The sequence below is a fragment of the Bos mutus genome, chromosome 3 (assembly GCF_027580195.1).
Source record: "Bos mutus isolate GX-2022 chromosome 3, NWIPB_WYAK_1.1, whole genome shotgun sequence".
Classification (NCBI taxonomy): Eukaryota; Metazoa; Chordata; class Mammalia; order Artiodactyla; family Bovidae; genus Bos; species Bos mutus.
In genome coordinates this window covers 93,242,676-93,257,195 of record NC_091619.1, presented here as the reverse complement: position 1 = coordinate 93,257,195, position 14,520 = coordinate 93,242,676, and the positions used below count along the sequence as shown (strand labels likewise).

The window sequence follows — 14,520 nt, the reverse complement described above, 5'->3', positions numbered from 1 at the left end:
CATGCATTGTAAAGGGAGGATATAGACAATAAATAAGAAATATAGTTTAAATACATACATATATTTAAGATAGTTAATAAACTGAGTATTAAAGCAAGGGGAATAGGCAACATTAATAATAGACTGAAATTTCTGATAGGTTGACCAGTGAAGACCAACAGTAGGAAGATAACTTTGGGGCTTATATCTATGACTTGGTTGTATAAATGGAGTGTAACTGGATATGGCATTATAATTCTGAGCCTAAGGCTTTAGTTATCGTAAGCTTCTGCCTGTCCCCTTACATCTATGTCAACATCACAAATGTTAACCCAGACAATCACTGGGTTATCTGCAGTCCCCTAAAGAGGATCTTAAAATGAATACGTACAGGACCTATCTGAGCCCAGCAAGGAGCCAAGTTCAACTAGATCTATACCTTGAAGTCAACTCACAGCAAGTGGCTGAATGAGAATAAGTAATTGTTGCTTTAAATTACTAAGCTATAGGGTGGTTTGTTGCTTAGCAATAGTATTAGTTTGGAAGAAAATACTGTCTGAGATTTACATTTTAAAAAATACTCTAGCAGTACTATATAATTACAAAAATTGTATAAATCACAAAAAAGAGACTTCAGAATATATCCTTGAGTGAAGAAAAAAAAGTTGTAGAAAGTTTATGCAATATGCTATCAACTATTTAAGATTAACACAAATAGGAGGGCTCAATTGGTAAAGAATCTGCCTGCAATGCAGGAGACCCTGGTTCGATTCTTCGGTCGGGATGATCCACCGCAGAAGGGACAGGCTACCCAGTGTTGTAACCTCATGCATAGCAAACTGCCTGGCACATAAGTAGACCACTCTATTAATATTTGTTAAAAGGATAAATGGGTGATTTTTATACAAACACATTTCTCATGCACTGCTCAAGCATTTTAGACACATTAATTCATAACTGTGTCATCATCCTTACAAGATAAAGTATCACTGATGAGAAAACTTAAACTTAAAGAGATCAAGTCACATATCCAGTTGCTCACCTGTTAATACTTGGTGGCAGAACTAAAATCTAAATCTACAACCAGAAAACTAAAGCATTCAACCTTTCCACTGCTGCTGCTGCTGCTGCTGCTAAGTCACTTCAGTCGTGTCCGACTCTGCGCAACCCCATAGACGGCAGCCCACCAGGCTCCCACGTCCCTGGGATTCTCCAGGCAAGAACACTGGAGTGGGCTGCCTTTCCTTCTCCAATGCATGAAACTGAAAAATGAAAGTGAAGTCGCTCAGTCGTATCGGACTCTTCATGACCCCATGCACCCTACCAGGCTCCTCCGCCCATGGGATTTTCCAGGCAAGGGTACTGGAGTGGGGTGCCATTGCCTTCTCCGAACCTTCCACTACAATCCTGCAAATTTCATCAAGGTATTAACATTAAAAAAGGAAGGGTATCTGTAGCACAGTCTCAGGAAGGCTTGGGTTGTTCCCCAATTTCCTCAAGAAGAGCAAACTGTCACTTCTTTTTCCTCTTCCAGAGACTGTATCTAGATGCATTCAGGATAGTCCAGTGTTTGACTTACCATCATAGGCTGTCCTACAATACAGCCTCTAACAAAACCAGGACGTCCAGAGGTTCCCTGGTAATTGTTTACCTTTATACTAAGAATTCTGGGAAAGAACAAAAATCTGCCCAGGCAGACTCCAAGGAGTTTGCACTGTGAGACCTACAGTTCTTGGAGGTTGTGTAAAAACAAAAAAACACATCAGCCAGGCCTATGGTAGTTCCATGTGTGCTAAATGTGTCCATGACAGGATCAAGTTCATTCTCCTTATCAAGGAGCAGAAAACCAGTGTGTGAAATATTAAAAGCACAAGTACAGAGTCAGAAAGTGAAATTTAAAAAATGAAACTTTTTTTCAGACTTCCCTGGTGGTCCAGTGGTTAGGGGTCTACCTGCCAATGCAGGGGACTCAGGTTCAACCCCTGCTCTGGGAAGATTCCAGTGTGCCACAACTACTGAGCCCACACGCTGCAACTACTGAAACCCACCAGCCGTAGAGCCCATGCTCCGCAACAAGAGAAGCTACCACAATGAGAAGCCCACAAACCATAACTGGAGAGTAACCCCCAGTCATCAAAATTAGAGAAAGACGACACACAGCAATGGAGACCCAGCACAGACAAAAATAAATTAAAATTAATTAATTTTTTTAAAAGTTAGATCTTCTCCATTTACTTTCAACTACACCAAAGGGAATTTTGCTTTTGATGCCACAGGCATATAAATAAGTATACAAAATTAGGCCAATAAAAATCATTTTTTACTCTAAGCTAAATTTCCCCCTAAATAAGTATATGATAATAAAGAGAGTGAACTAATGCTCCTTTCTAGCATCCAGCATCAGTTATTCTTCAGACTTAGCTCACTGGAAAACTGCTTTTCCAAAACTACTGTAATTAGAGCATCAAAGTGAAGTGAAGTCACTCAGTCGTGTCCGACTCTTTGTGACCCCATGGACTGTAGCCTACCAGGCTTCTCTGTCCATGGGATTTTCCAGCCAAGAGTAGTGGAGTGGGTTGCCATCTCCTTCTCCAGGGGATCTTCCCGACCCAGGGATCAAACCCAGGTCTCCCGCATTGCAAGCAGACGCTTTACCCTCTGAGCCATCAGGGAAGCAGAGTATCAAAACAAAACAAAAAATCTGACTGACTTACTTAGCATTTAATCACATTCCATTTTGAAATGTGGGAGAGATAAAGTCAAAAGATGACTTGGATTTTAAGCCGTAAAGGCTTAACGTCCCTTATACATGAAGTCCTAGAAAAACACAATTCTTTCTGTTCTCTTATGATTCTCTGCAACAATCACTTTGCATTTAATTCTACTCTGCCTTATACTACCATTTGCCTCATAATGTTATTAATGAAACTTAGGGAACCTCAAACATATTGCCACTTTTCTGGTAAGTAATATTTACTAAATTTTAGGCATCCTCAGGTTAGAAAATTAAAAAAAGGTTCAGTTCAGTTCAGTTCAGTCGCTCAGTCGTGTCCGACTCTTTGCGACCCCATGAATCACAGCACGCCAGGCCTCCCTGTCCATCACCAACTCCCGGAGTTCACCCAGACTCACGTCCATCAAGTCAGTGATGCCATCCAGCCATCTCATCCTCTGTCGCCCCCTTCTCCTCCTGCCCCCAATCCCTCCCAGCATCAGAGTCTTTTCCAATGAGTCAACTCTTCGCAGGAGGTGGCCAAAGTACTGGAGTTTCAGCTTTAGCATCATTCCTTCCAAAGAAATCCCAGAGCTGATCTCCTTCAGAATGCACAAGTTGGATCTCCTTGCAGTCCAAGGGACTCTCAAGAGTCTTCTCCAACACCACAGTTCAAAGGCATCAATTTTTCGGTGGTCAGCCTTCTTCACAGTCCAACTTTCACATCCGTACATGACCACAGGAAAAACCACAGCCTTGACTAGACGAACCTTTGTTGGCAAACTAATGTCTCTGCTTTCTAATATGCTCTCTAGGTTGGTCATAACTTTCCTTCCAAAGAGTAAGCGTCTTTTAACTTCATGGCTGCAGTCACCATCTGCAGTGATTTTGGAGCCCAAAAACATAAAGTCTGCCACTGTTTCCACTGTTTCCCCATCTATTTCCCATGAAGTGATAGGACCAGATGCCATGATCTTCGTTTTCTGAATGTTGAGCTTTAAGCCAACTTTTTCACTCTCCACTTTCACTTTCATCAAGAGGCTTTTTCGTTCCTCTTCACTTTCTGCCATAAGGGTGGTGTCATCTGCATATCTGAGGTTATTGATATTTCTCCCAGCAATCTTGATTCCACCTTGTGTTTCTTCCAGTCCAGCGTTTCTCATGATGTGCTCTGCATAGAAGTTAAATAAGCAGGGTGACAATATACAGCCTTGACAGATGACTTTTCCTATTTGGAACCAGTCTGCAGTTCCATGTCCAGTTCTAACTGTTGCTTCCTGACCTGCATATAGGTTTCTCAAGGGGCAGATCAGGTGGTCTGGTATTCCCATCTCTTTCAGAATTTTCCACAGTTTATTGTGATCCACACAGTCAAAGGCTTTGGTTAGAAAGTTTAAAAAAAAAACAAAAAAAAAACCCTCTAAAGAAAAGAGCATCCTTTTTGGTAGTCTTACAAGACAGAACTTACACTCAAAAATAACCAGGGGGCAAGGCCTCAGACAACACACCAGGCAGGCTCTAAGGTAAAATAAAAAGGCAAGACACAGACTAGGATAAAATATTCATAATACACGTCTGATGATCCTCAAAGCATTAGGTTGAGGGGCAAAAAAAAAGTCAGACTTAAAAGATTGCATGCTATATGATATTGTTTACATGAAGTTTAATAACACGCAAAACTAATCTACAGTGATAGACGTCAGACCTGTGATTTCCTATGAGGGCATAGGGATTGACTGGATGAGGCCTTGGGGGAACTTTTCTAGAACAAAGAAAATATTCTACATCTTTATTACGATAATGGGATACTACATGGCAATAAAAACTACATATATTCTCACATACGGATGAAATGCAAAAGACTGCATGCTGTATGACTTCATTTATACAAAGATTAAAAAATGGCAAAACTAATTAACCATGATAAAAATCAGAACAGTGGTTCCAGACATCCCTGGTGGTAAAGTGGTTAAGAATTCAACTGTCAATGAAGGAGACCTGGGCTCACCACAACTACTGAGCCAGAGCTCAAGAGCCTGCGAGCCACAGCTAGTGACCCCATGTGCTGCGACTACCAAAGGCCGCAGGCCCACAGTCTGTGCTTTGCAAAAGGAGAAGCCACCACAATGAGAAGCCCCAGCACTGCAACTAGAAGAAAATCCATGTGCAGCAAAGAAGACCCAGAGCAACCAAAACAATAATAAATAAAATATTAAAAAAAAAAAAAGAACAGTGGTTTCCTATGAGGAATGGGGATTGACTGGAATAGAATATGAGGAAAACTTTCTGGAACAATGAAAATACTACGTATTTTCTTATGGTGGTGGTTAAAGGGGTATTGTCCAAGTAAAATGCATTTCAATGAATATGCATTTCACATAAATTAAAAATTTTTTAGTTATAAACAGTAAAATAAAATTTAACTTATCAAAAGAAAAACAGCAGAGTAATCAAATTGTCAAACAGCCAAGACTTAATTTCCCTAATGAATTTCTTCAATACTCTGCCAAAATGTTTTAAGTACCCAGCACAGTTAAGTTTACCACTACTTCTAACTCCTTAGTAAAAAATTAATATATAAATAATTAAAAGACAAAATAAATTTTCAGATAAACAAGAGCTGAGAGCTTCCCACCATCAGATCTTTCTTGGTACAAGAAATAGTTAAAATTTTCATGCTGATGGGAAATGATACCAGAAGAAACTTTTACACCAAGAGTGCCAAAGATGGTAAATATATAATATTTTTTCTCATTTCTTGTATTCTTTAAAAGACAATTAACTTTTTCACTTCCTTGGTGGTACAGTGGATAAGAATCAGCCTGCCTATGCAGGGGGCACTGGTTGGATCCCTGGTCTGGGAAGATTCCACATGCCACAGAGCAACTAAGCCCATGCGCCACAGCTACTGAGCCCATGTGCCACAACTACTGAAGCCCAAGCACCCTGGGGCCCGCTACAACTAATGAGTCTGCATGCCGCCACCACTGAACCCCACATGCCAGAGCCTGTGTTCCGCAGCAAGAGAAGCCACCGCAATGAGAAGCCTGCGCGATGCAATCAAGAGTAGACTCCGCTCGCCGAAACTAAAGAAAGCCTGTGCACAGCAACAAAGACCTGGTATAGCCAAAATAATTAATCAATTAACTTTAAGAAAAAAGATAATTAACTCTTTAAAACAAAAATAATAGCAATGAATTGTGATGTCTTTAACATATGTAGAAGCAACAATATATAAAAATAAAACAAAGGCTGAGAGGAGATAAATCAAAGTATATTCTTTAATTATAAAGTCCTCTCATTATATATACAGTGGTATAATTAAAGTTAGACTGTGCTAATTAAGCTATGTATGTTGTAAACCCCAGAACAACAAGGTGAAAAAAGATGTAGGTGATCTGGCAAAATGGTATCAACTGATCTCAGACTCTATCTAAGTTGCAACCACATTAATGAAAATTTCTTCTGAGTGGTTTCAGGTCAGGAATGGCCATAGGAAAAATACGTGCAAGATTTAGAAAGCAGAAGAGAAGCATCAAGAAAACTACCCTCCAAAAGTCTAGTTATGGCCCAAAGTGTTATTGCAACCCATATACACTGTTACTGATCCACTGGCTCACCTCATGAAGATTCAACAGAGAGAAGGTCCACAATTTCTCCAGGTCTGGATTAATTTTCCTCATGAAAACAGATGCAAAAACCCTTAACAAAACCAAATCCAGGGACATATAGAAAGAATAACACATCATCACTAAGTGGGGTTTCTTCCAGCAATGCAAAAGTAGTTTAACATGAAAGAAGCGAAGGTATCTTTTAACATAAATGACTGTACATTGAAAATCCTCTGCATTCTTTAAAAAGAAAAAGCTTCCAGAGTGATAGATAAATGTTTAAGGTCACAGGATACAAAATATATGACAAAAGTCTATTATTTTCTCAAAAAACTAAATACAGAGCTACTATTTGATCCAGCAATTCTACTTCTGGGTATACACCCAAAAGAACTGAAAGCAGGGATTTGAATAGATTTTTATAGATTTGTGTTCATAGCACAATAAGTCAAAAGATGGAATAACAATAGCACAATAAGTCAAAAGATGGCATCAACTCAAATGTCCACTGACCAATGAATGGATAAACAAGATGTGGTATATACATAAGAACAGAATAATACTCAGTCTTAAAAAGGAAGGAAATTCTGACATATGCTACAATAGGGATGAACCATGAGGTCATTATATCAAAATAAGCCAGACACAAAAGGACAAATACTATATGATTCCACCTCTATGAGATACCTAGAACGGTCAAATCCATAGACAGAGAAAGAATGGTGATTGCCAGGGGCTAGAGTGAAAGGAGAATGGAGAGTTAATGTTTAATTAGTATGGCATTTAGTTGGGAAAGATGAAAAAACTCTGGAAAAATGGTAGTGATTGATATGCGCAATAAAGGGCATGTACTTAATGCCACTAAACTGTACACTTAAAAATAGTTAAAAAGGTAAATTTTGTTACACATATTTTAATATACAAAAAGAAAGCGTACACGTAGTTTCACACATACAGTGTTTTTTCAGGTAAAACTAATATATATAATATTAGATTCAAAGTACTGGGTTTTCCTAGAGCATGGGGGACAGAGCAGGGGGAAGTGTTGACTAGAAGGAGACTTCTACTTATATTGTTTTCTTAACCTGAATGTCGTTTTCACGGACATATTCATTTTGTGCAAGTTCATGAAACTATACTTTTATGATTTGTGTTCTTTACTATATGAATATTACACCACAATGAAGTTTTATTTTTTGTCTTAGTTAATGACAGATAAATTGTGATTTTGCTGACTGAGGACTGGATCATGCTTCATATCTAGATAGGTTTCAAGAACACATACCAGTCTAGCAAATGAGCCCAATATCTACCTGAATGGGTGGGGGTTTGGGAGAGGATTCATGGATATGTACAGCTGAGTCCCTTCACCGTTCACCTGGAACTATCACCACATTGTTAATCGTCTGTACTCCAGTACCACATACAACGTTTATAAGAAAAAAAGTCCAGCATCTATACTACAGTAAACATTTATTGCATGCTACCTGTCTTTGGCACATCGAGTATAATTTTTCTCAAGAGGTGAAAATATTGCTTCTGTTTCAAAAATAGTCTAAAATCAAAGTCAACTTCTACTATTAACAACAGAAGTAAACAGAAAATGAAATCTAACAGTGTAATATGAAAATCTCTAAGTATATAAAGAAAAGAATGTCAAGGACATATATCTATGTTAAAAAGATTTTTCTACATGTCAAAGTATTTCCAAGGCCCAGATGCTTACTGTCTCAGTTGGATTAAGTCTTTAGAACAAAAATATTATGCATTTAAAAAAAAACTGTTTGGTCAGGTCTTCTAATATTAAAAGCTATAGAGGGCAAGCAAACTGATTAAGTTTTTTTTACTTTGATCAAAACAAGTAGTGATTTTTAACACAGGAAATAATACTCAGTAATACTCTCATACAAAAATATCTAATGTGGTTTTAGAATTAAAACAAAAAAGTTATTTTCATAATTGTAATTTATATGCAGAAAATTAGAAAGAATATGCTTAAAAAGTGCTACTAAGTTCTGGATTGAGTATTAATTTACAAACTTTATCTTGGACATTACACAGTGATACTTGAACATGAATTCTGTGTTTTAGGAGTGTACATGAACTAAAAAATTTAGAGTTGATAAACTTCTATGAATTAATATCCTTCCAAAAAGAGAAAAAAATTGATATTTTGTATACTATTTATGGTTCACCTCTTAAAAACAAAACTAGATTATAAGAACTTACATTCTCCTTTATATCCACAAGAGGGAGCAAACATTTAATAAATCATTATAAGAACTGCATTACATACTAATTTTTACATGAGACTTTTAGGAACAATAATCAGAAAAAATAATAAAACTACCAAAAATATTTGAGTGTCTACCACATACCAGCAGAGTCTGCAAAATACAGCAGGTTAAAAGATATAGTCATGATCTCAGATTTCACAGCATATCAGGCAACAAAGTACATCTAGAGACTTGTAAGGTAACACAAATAATACTTAGCTTTTTATAGCATCACTGTAAACTAAAGTTTATAAGTATTCAGTCTGACCAGAAACTACAAATGTGATGAAAAGATTAAATAATTATCAGTAATACATAGTCTACAACTCTAAGAGGCAAATAACATGCATTATGCAATTTATCATATAAAGAATGCACAACAGGCTACAAAATGCCAGTATCTTTTTACCAAGCAGACTTTGATGATCTAAACTACTTTGTCTTTCCATTAAGCTTAATCAAAATGAAAGCAAATTAACACTGACTTAAGGGAATGCTGGGCCGTAGTTAAGGTACTTCAGGAGAGGCATCTTTGAAATATACTGATTAGTAGTAAAATCATAATGCCAACACTAAAAAGTCTCAATCACAACCTATTAATAACATTTGAATACAATTATTTTTATATGACTTAAAGAACAGGTTTCAAAAGGGCATGATTAATTAGGTAGTAATAATCCAGGAGATCTTCCAATTAGGTATGCCTATATAGAAGCAAAACAAATCTGAATCAACACAGAACCAGCAGGCGGCCTAATGGTTAGGACTCCATGCTTTCACTCTTCCATAGATCCACATCCATCTTTAGGTTGAAGAACTTGCATCAGCATTTCTTATGAAGGCCAGGTCTGCTGGCAATAAACTCTCTCAGGCAATATCTTCTGACAATGTCTTCACTTTCCCTTGCGAAAAATAATTTCACTAAATAAAACTCTATTTTGACTTTTTTTTCAGTACTTAAAGGTATCATTTCATTGTCTCCTATATTCCATAATTTGTGATGAGATGTTAACTAACACTCTTGTCACTGTTCTCTTCATAGAATGTCATTTTTTTTCCCTCTGACCGTTTTTAAGACTTTTCTCTCTATCTTTCATTTCCAAGAATTACGCTGTAATGTGCCTATCTGTCAGTTTCTTTGTAATAATCCTACTTGGTGTTCTCAACTTAAATATATGTCTTGCACCAAGATCCAACAAAGATACTAAGCGATTTTTCTTTTTTCAGCATAAGGCTAGAATCACTTCAAAAAAGGGGGGAAATAGAAAAATTAAGATAACTATTATTTCGCTATCAATTCATAACAAGTTATAAAATAAATTCTTGAAGAGATGCTGGCCAATGGATCCTCAGTTCAGTTCAGTTCAGTTCAGTCGCTCAGTCGTGTCCAACTCTTTGCGACCCATGAATCGCAGCACGCCAGGCCTCCCTGTCCAGCACAATCTCCCGCAGTTCACTCAGACTCATGTCCATCGAGTTGGTGATGCCATCCAGCCATCTCATCTTCTGTCGTCCCCTTCTGCTCCTGCCCCCAATCCCTCCAAGCATCAGGGTCTTTTCCAATGAGTCAACTCTTCGCATGAGGTGGCCAAAGTACTGGAGTTTCAGCTTTAGCATCATTCCTTCCAAAGAACAACAAGGGTTGATCTCCTTTAGGATGCACTGGTTGGATGTCCTTGCAGTCCAAGGGATTCTCAAGAGTCTTCTCCAACACCACAGTTCAAAAGCATCAATTCTTTGGCACTCAGCTTTCTTCACAGTCCAACTCTCACATCCATACATGACCACAGGAAAAACCACAGCCTTGACTAGATGGACCTTTGTTGGCAAAGTAATGTCTCTGCTTTTCAATATGCTATCTAGGTTAATTATAACTTTTCTTCCAAGGAGTAAGCATCTTTTAATTTCATGGCTGCAGTCACCATCTGCAGTGATTTTGGAGCCCAGAAAAATAAAGTCTGACACTGTTTCCACTGTTTCCCCATCTATTTCCCATGAAGTCATGGGACCAGATGTCATGATCTTCGTTTTCTGAATGTTGAGCTTTAAGCCAATTTTTTCACTCTCCTCTTTCACTTTCATCAAGAGGCTTTTTATTTCCTCTTCACTTTCTGCCATAAGGGTGGTGTCATCTGCATATCTGAGGTTATTGATATTTCTCCCGGCAATCTTGATTCCAGCTTGTGTTTCTTCCAGTCCAGCGTTTCTCATGATGTGCTCTGCATATAAGTTAAATAAGCAGGGTGACAATATACAGCCTTGACAGATGACTTTTCCTATTTGGAACCAGTCTGTTGTTCCATGTCCAGTTCTAACTGTTGCTTCCTGACCTGCATACAAATTTCTCAAGAGGTAGGTCAGGTGGTCTGGTATTCCCATCTCTTTCAGAATTTTCCAGTTTATTGTGATCCACACAGTCAAAGGCTTTGGCATAGTCAATACAGCAGAAATAGATGTTTCTCTGGAACTCTCTTGCTTTTTCGATGATCCAGCAGATGTTGGCAATTTGATCTTTGATTCCTCTGCCTTTATAAAACCAGCTTGAACATCTGGAAGTTTATGGTTCACATACTGCTGAAGCCTGGCTTGGAGAATATTGAGCATTACTTTACTAGCATGTGAGATGAGTGCAATTGTGCGGTAGTTTGAGCATTGTTTGGCAGTGCCTTTCTTTGGGATTAGAATGAAAACTGGCCTTTTCCAGTCCTGTGGCCACTGCTGAGTTTTCCAAATTTGCTGGCATATTGAGTGCAGTACTTTCACAGCATCATCTTTTAGGATTTGGAATCACTCAACTGGAATTCCATCACCTCCACTGGCTTTGTTCATAGTGATTCTTTCTAAGGCCCACTTGACTTCACATTCCAGGATGTCTGGCTCTAGGTGAGTGATCTTACCATCATGATCATCTTGGTTGTGAAGATCTTTTTTATACAGTTCCTCTGTGTATTCTTGCCACCTCTTAATATCTTCTGCTTCTGTTAGGTCCATACCATTTCTGTCCTTTATCGAGCCCATCTTTGCATGAAATGTTCCCTTGGTATCTCTAATTTTCTTGAAGAGATCTCTAGTCTTTCCCATTCTGTTGTTTTCCTCTATTTCTTTGCATTGATCGCTGAGGAAGGCTTTCTTATCTCTTCTTGCTTTTCTTTGGAACTCTGCATTCAGATGCTTATATCTTTCCTTTTCTCCTTTGCTTTTCACTTCTCTTCTTTACACAGCTATTTGTAAGGCCTCCCCAGACAGCCATTTTGCTTTTTTGCATTTCTTTTCCATGGTCTTGATGGTCTTGATCCCTGTCTCCTGTACAATGTCACGAACCTCCGTCCATAGTTCATCAGGCACTCTATCAGATCTAGTCCCTTAAATCTATTTCTCAATTCCACTGTAAAATCATAAGGAATTTGATTTATGTCATACCTGAATGGTCTAGTGGTTTTCCCTACTTTCTTCAATTTAAGTCTGAATTTGGCAATAAGGAGTTCATGATCTGAGCCATAGTCAGCTCCTGGTCTTGTTTTTGCTGACTGTATAGAGCTTCTCCATCTTTGGCTGCAAAGAATATAATCAATCTGATTTTGGGTAACTATTATCATTATGAATAAATGATATCCAAACATTTTTTAACAGATGATTTGACTTGTATGTCAGGAATATAATTATATTTCATAAATATGGATTTCAATAAGGCAACTGACAAAATTTCTCTGCCTTATTCTGAAAGATTAAGTATAGAAATAAAGACTTCCCTGGTGATCCAGTAGTTAAAGACTTCACCTTCCAATGCTGGAGGGTGTAGGTTCGATCCTGCTTAAGGGGCTGGGATCCCATGTGTCTCACAACCAAAAAATCAATACATAAAACAGAAGTAATATTTGCAACAAACTCAACAGTCTTTAAAAATGGTCCATGTTTTTAAAAATATCTTTTAAAAAAAAGTACAGAAATAAAGATGAATCCTACTAGTCATGCTGAAGCTTTAGAGCATGAATGCCTTCATCTAATTTCAACTTGACTTACTTCTGTTCAATAAACACTGGTACCCTGATATTCAGCAGGCACTGTGGTAGGTACCAGAAATACAAAGGTGAATATGATACAATTCCAAATCTCACGACACTCAAGAGTCTTAACTAACACACTGACATTCATTTACATATACAAAAGACACAAAGCTAAAGTAGCTAATATTCTGATGACAAAATCAGGATCCAAAATCTCATGCATATGCTTCTCATCATACTCTATCTTATTTCAACAATATCAAAACTAGTTAAGTTCAATTTAATACTCAGTGAGAATACACTTTGTGCCAGAAAGGATGCTAATCATTAAAAATACCAAAATGACTAAGATCTAGTTTCTGGCTATAAAGAACTCACAAATTAGTAAGAAAGACAAACAGATATTTAAAAAGTATGTGAAAGCTGCAATGACAGCTATTATGTATAGGAATAATACATATAGAGGAGGAAGGAATAAGTAAATGTCAGGGAAGACTTCACAGAGATAATGCCTATGCACAAGTCTAAGAGATAAACTGAAGACTGAGACGCAAGCAATTGAGAGAACTGGCAAATTCAAAGTGACATGACATGATAAAAGTTCACAAAAATTACAAGTATCAAAGTATCACTATAGAACAAGTCATTGGGAAAAGTATGGGCTACCTTGGGCCAAATCACAAGGAGCTCTGTTAACCATGTCAATTAAGTTGACTCATCCTATATAAGCAATCAAATAGAGAGTTCAAGAGATGTTAGGAATGAGGCTGCTGCTTTGGGAGTCAATAGCACATACACATGGAGAAGGAAATGGCAACCCACTCCAGTGTTCTTGCCTGGAGAATCCCAGGGACAGGGGAGCCTGGTGGGCTGCCGTCTATGCGGTCGCACAGAGTCGGACACAACTGAAGTAACTTAGCAGCAGCAGCGGCAGCACATACATAAGTGAGTGAAAATCGTTCAGTCATGTCTGACTCTTTGCAACCCCATGGACTATACATTCTCCAGGCCAGAATACTGGAGTGGGTAGCCTTTCCCTTTTCCAGGAGATCTTTCAACCCAGGGATCAAACCCAGTTCTCCCACATTGCAGGCAGATTCTTTACCAGCTGAGTCACCAAGGAAAACCAAGAATACTGGAGTGGGTGTTCTATCCCTTCTCCAGCAGATCTTCCCAACCAAGAATCAAACCGGGGTCTCCTGCATTGAGGGCGAATTCTTTACCAACTGAGACACCAGGGAAGCCCAGCACATACATAATGGGTAGTTAAAACCAAAGAAAAGATGATTATCCAAAGAGACCATACGTGACCTGGAAGGATGGAATGGAAAAGGGAACAAGGAGAGACCCTTAAGGTATACTGATGTTAATAATTAAGAGAAAGATGGGAGTGGGAGGGAGCGATAGAAGCACTCAGAGTAGGACATAAAATCAATAAAGCCTATTTTTAAACTGAGAAAAACTTGGTAAATCTTTAAATTGGAAGTGGGCTCAGAAACAGGAGCCAGTAGAAAGGGAGCCACAAATCCAAAGGAAATGTAAAGAAAAACTGATGTGGTGCAGATTCCTAGAGATGATTAAGAGCACGTAGAGGGATGGCAGTTGAAGTTTAATGATAAACTCCCAAGCTCCTCCTTTGAAGTGTGCCATTAACAAGTAAACAACATATCCAGAAAAAGCAACCAAGTGATAAGACTGGTGGAAAGACCTGGAAAATTAGGGCTCAGATAATAAGAGTTAACAGTGACACAGCTGCCTTCAGGTGGTGGGAAAATACATCCTGTAAGGGTCTAAAGTAAATCAGTACATCCTGGAATGTGAAGTCAAGTGGGCTTTAGGAAGCATCACTACGAACAAAGCTAGTGGAAGTGATGGAATTCCAGTTGAGCTATTTCAAATCCTAAAAGATGATGCTGTGAAAGTGCTGCACTCCATAT

At 38.3% G+C, this 14,520-nt stretch overlaps 1 protein-coding gene and 1 pseudogene across 1 annotated transcript in view; one reads left to right on the top strand and one right to left on the bottom strand.

Annotated features, from left to right (window-relative positions):
- Positions 1-14,520, bottom strand: part of FAF1 (Fas associated factor 1) — a 498,603-nt gene that overhangs the window by 461,769 nt on the left and 22,314 nt on the right. The gene's annotated exons all lie outside the window — the stretch shown is intronic.
- On the top strand, positions 207-1,885 carry LOC106700797 (large ribosomal subunit protein eL34-like; annotated as a pseudogene).